Here is a 5,186-nt window from a genome sequence, read left to right as displayed (position 1 = left end):
AAACATAGGTTGTGTAGCTTGTGTTAAACATCCACATAGAAACATTAAAATTTTTATTGAGCCCCACAGTGCAGTTATTGAGTAGCCAAACTAATAATTCCTCCCAGAAAACATCATTTCTCTAATGCAGACAATTTCAGATTATATTACTTTTTCTCAAATTATTGACACAGGACCACCATCATAAACTTGATGAGCCTTGCAAACAAGGGTCCTCAATCTTAAGCAGAAAGGGCTGGTGTGGGTACAGGCTTTTGTTCCAACCAAGCAATTATGCACCTGATTCTAATAATCAGCCACTAGAGTCTTTGCTAAAGATCTTGATTAGTAGAATCAGGTGTGCAACTGCTTTGTTGAAACAAAGACCTGCACCCACACCGGTCCTTTCTGGCTGAGATTGCAGACTGCTTTGAATGAACATTCTAAATTTGCATAGCTCCAAGCTATTAGTTACATAACTGCTGTGACAATATGATTTTGGGCTCTTTTTTGGGCCTTTGGGCAGAGCAAATTCAAAATGTAAGAGAAGATAAAACAAGAGAAACTTGCTTTACATTACAAGGTAATGCCTCTTCCAAGTTTTCAGATTTTAATTCCGCATGTTCTCTTTGGTTATTAGATATATGTCATCCAAAATGGCTATCAACAATACTTGACAGTGTTGGGCTGTAATCCTATATGTCACATTTTAGAACTTGAACTCCACCAATCAATCAATCAATTACATGCATTAAATGGCTTCAATTAAAAACTCTTTCCATGTGCACTTATTATTCTAGTTCTGCAGTAAATTAGATTTGAATTTTGAAATGAATTTATATTGTGATAGACCTGATTTGGGACTTTTTATGGGGAAGGTGTAGCACTTGTTTTTACTTGTAAGTCAAATATAAGGACACATGTTTGAATACAGGCCTTAAGGGCTCATTAAGGGTACATGCAATTCAATCAACCGAAACAAACCCTAATTTGATGTGAAATATATTGTATCTCAATATTGTAATGAAGTGATTGTTAATTGATAACCAAGAGACTATGTAAATGACAGTGACAGACGTGTACATATTGAGCCTTTTATTAAACCTGCGAAGATTGTAAAACTGGCAACAGGCAAACGGATTCTTTGCAGTGGGCAAGTTCACTGCCCCTTAAAAAAAGCCCCCTATATTCTCTTCATACTGTGCTGTTCATTCTTTGTACCTATTCCTTCCAATGGATCTATTTGCCCTAAAGCACTCCTTTTTCATTATAATAGCACGATACACTCACGCTGCTATCATCAAGTGAGGTGGTCGGTATGTCAGTTTAAAAGACTTGCATGATAATAGCTCTTTTGCTCCAGTTCTCCACAGAAATTTTGGTTTTCTCTTACCTGCGCTGTAGTCATTTTGCTGTGCCAAGATGGGGACTGTGAAGTGCATGATGCTACTCTTGCTGTATTCCCAATTATATTTGCAACCAGGACTAATCATTTTTGGTTGCCTGCATAGAATTGGAGGAGCTTCAGGCAATCTGAGAGTACCTCAATCTGGGTTTGTGCTCTTTCTGAACTCTGTGGTCAACCCAGGACCTGGGGGGGGGGGGGGGGGTTCTGTATTAGGTCTGCACCAGATTAATTTTTAAAATTACATACGAGTCAATATACGGTGCAATACAGGCCTGGTCATTCCTCTGTTGCATCCAGGAAATTGCTGAACCTGCTTGTACATGTTTATTTTTAGTAGGCATTAATGAAATGCCAATAAACGATGGCCTAATTCAATAAGCAATGGCCTAATTTCTGCTCCCCTTTGTCATCTCATTACCTAATCATTTTTTTAAGCTCTGAGTGCGTTAATAGCTGCCATAGTAGATGGAGAACACAAAAGGGGAAAGCCAGCAGCAGTCACGTTCAAGTAATATAATTTAGCTGCAGTGCGGTTACATGCGCAGTTAACTGTGTACGTATTATTCAGTCAGACCTGCCCATCTCTCTTCAGTGGCACATTGTGGAATGGATCATAAAAGGATGGTCACATGGACATATTTATTTATTTATTTATCAAATGTCTTTTTTTGGCATACTGTTGCTATGCATCTCCAGTACTGAATATTTGCTGGCGCACTTTGGATTTGTGGGTTTGCTTAAGGTCATAATGGCAGGTACCCCTCCTGTGTATATTTTGCTGCATTTTTACCTCCAACAAGGAGGTTATGTAATGACGTCTGTCTATCTGTCTGTATGTCTGTCCATCCATGACTGACATATCGGAAAGGGAATGGCCATATGTCCATGACATTTGCTGTGGACATTCGTATTCCCAAGCCAGTGAAACCTATTGATTTTGGTGGTCCCAGGGCCTTTCCAGTTACGTCACCTTTAGACCAAACACTTCTTATAACGATTGCCAAGACATTTGCTGTGCACATTCATGTGAGGGGAGATTGTTGTTTCTTGGTGGAGGTCTGCACCCTACTGAGTGCATTCTTTCTAGTTTATAGTGTGAACAGTCTTGTATTACTAGGTCAGAGGGATTTTGGCATGTGCCTATGACTGCCCACAATGCAGAAGACCACTGGGTATTCTCTAATGTGATCGTAAGCCAGGAGTACCAACTCTGGAGGGTCATTATGAGCCTTATCTGTTTCCCATGTGGTCCAGATAACTGAATTAATCCTCAAGATTGGCACCGCAATATAATGGTTAAGGAACAGGGTTTATGTTCCTGGGCTGGCACTGTTATCATTCATGAATTGCTTTAATGCAATTGTTACAGTATATACCTGTTTACACTTGGATAGCTTGTGCAATGCAATGAATCAAATTACATGGTATGTGCATATGCACTGTTATGCTATGCATTTAAATGCATGTATATAACAGCTGTATGTTGCATATTTTAGTTTCCCTTTAATGCTTTTCTGAAGGTTTACACTTTGAATTTTATTACCTATTAATTATTCAATTAAATTAATTGAAAATTCAGTGCATGGCATTGGGTGTATGGGTGTATGGTGAAGTTTCAGGTTAAAGTAACAGATGTCATGCTGTTGTGTATAAGAGAAGAGAGTCTTCGGCACCATGCGAGAGGGAGACCCCTGTACATAGCTGAGTGTATTGAACAGAACAGCTCCTTGAAACAGTCAAAGAACATTTACCTCGGAAAGGGACTCTTAATTATCAGCCCACTCATAACCTAATCCAAGAAAATAATCTCCAAAACAAAGTTACGAAGTGCAAAACATTTTCATGTTAGAGATCTCTGGTGTTATCCTCACCACTAGGTGGCAGTGCAAATCCAAACGTGCAGCAACCCAAAAAGTACACTTTTTGAGTGCCAAGGTCTGAAGCAGAATGATGAAAATCCAATTGCTTTCCTTTGTAGTTTCCTGACCAAACAGCTGCATGTCAGTGCTCAAAAAGTGTGATGTCACACAGGCAGATCCTGCCCTGGAGGGCCAAAGGGCTCAGAGGCTTACAGCACTGGGCTTTCGCATGATCAAACCCATACAGTGCATAGGAAGTCATATAACATCACCTGTCTTTAGTTCCTTACGGGTTAAAATGAAGATTCCCAAATGAAGGGTTTTACTCACGAAACATCCTAAAATCACCCCCTCTGCCAGATGACCCCACTTCTATAAAATAATTGACATTTGGCATATTTATCCAGAACCCAATTGTGGCTGCAGTGTCCTTAAGCTATGGAGTTTCAAAATTGGATGGGTTCCTGCACTTGCATTTTTTCTTTATCTTGATGGATGGAATGGCTATGGTCCCTATTGTGGACAGATATGTAACATGGTATTTGTGTTATGCTTGCTCGCTTGCAATTAAAACACATGACACAGGGTTCCATTTTTATTCGAACAAGGAGATGAAAAAAGATGCAGCAATTCCAAACAGGTACGCAGAAGTCCAACTAGCCTGGCCCCAGGTCTTAGACAGACATATGAAGACAGCCTTAAAATGCTTAATGAATGTTTGGGGATTCAACTGAAGTTTTAAAAAACTTTTTAAAAAGGTGGAAGTTATTTAAAGCTATGCTCTGCCTCGAGACTGTAAATTAGCCTCTGAATTGGTGTCTCTGGCTAATCCCTTTGTTTGCACCTCTCCACCCAGCCCAAAATCCTGCCCATGCTGGTAACGTCAGCACCCAGGAATCCAAGAGGATGATGTGTAGACTAATTGGCAGTTAGATATTACCAGCACAGTGGTACCCAAGACAATTTTATATTCAATTTAAACTAGAAGTTAAATCTTGTTTGAAAAAATCTGAGTGATGCAACAGCCAGGCACTTTGGAGTACACTCCAAACGGTGCATGAATGGAAGGGGCACAAAGAAATAAATATATACAAGCAGAACAACAAAAACGGATGACATTCAAGTTAAATCCTGCTTCACAATGATGCTACTAGTATAGATATATACATACCTAAAGGCTAGCAATGCACCTTACTTTTCAGTGCTCCTAGTCTTTTATTATTGATCATCCTATTTTAATGGTAATTGTGCACAACTGTGAAAAAATCTAGACAAGCCTGTGCAGTTGCAGTTTCAATGCCAGTAGCACAGCATTTGAATGACCAGTATAAGTATGAAATTGTAATATATGTTGTTCTCCTACAGCAGCCCTTCTCCAACAAGTGCCAGCTCACGTGTGTTGGAAGCCATTGAATGATAATATATACGTCAATGCGACATTGGAATAGAGCCGTTGGTGTAGACTATTCCTTGATCCATTAGACACACACAAGCAAAGTCGATAATAATACAGTGAATTGCATTTTTGAAAGCACCCAATCACTATGTCAATGGGCGGGGCTTCAGCCAAGAGGGTAGTTTTCTACCTCATCAATTTACAAAGACTCTCTCTAGACTCTTGGCCAACTCTGCCTGCATTAACAGAGTCGGTTACACAGTCTGCCTGTGCAGTGGCTCCACGGTTCAGCTGTGCACTGCAAAAAGAAGTGCAAATGCTTCAGCTGCACAGGTTTGAAATGATGTATGCGTGCCAGCGTCTGACAAAACTGATGGGTGATTCTGCATTGATCATGGGAATGGCTTTAAAAGTGATTGGGCATTGGCCAGCCTTTGTGAAATCAGAACTGCCATTTTGACCGTCTGAGGGCTTAACAGATTCCCACAGGTCAGCAATCAGACGACAGTTACTGCTACAACATCCTGGGATGTCATGGATGGTT

Source organism: Anguilla rostrata, chromosome 1 (assembly GCF_018555375.3).
Source record: "Anguilla rostrata isolate EN2019 chromosome 1, ASM1855537v3, whole genome shotgun sequence".
In the NCBI taxonomy this organism is placed as follows: Eukaryota; Metazoa; Chordata; class Actinopteri; order Anguilliformes; family Anguillidae; genus Anguilla; species Anguilla rostrata.
The sequence above is the reverse complement of the archived record's forward strand: the minus strand, read 5'-3'. Positions refer to the sequence as shown.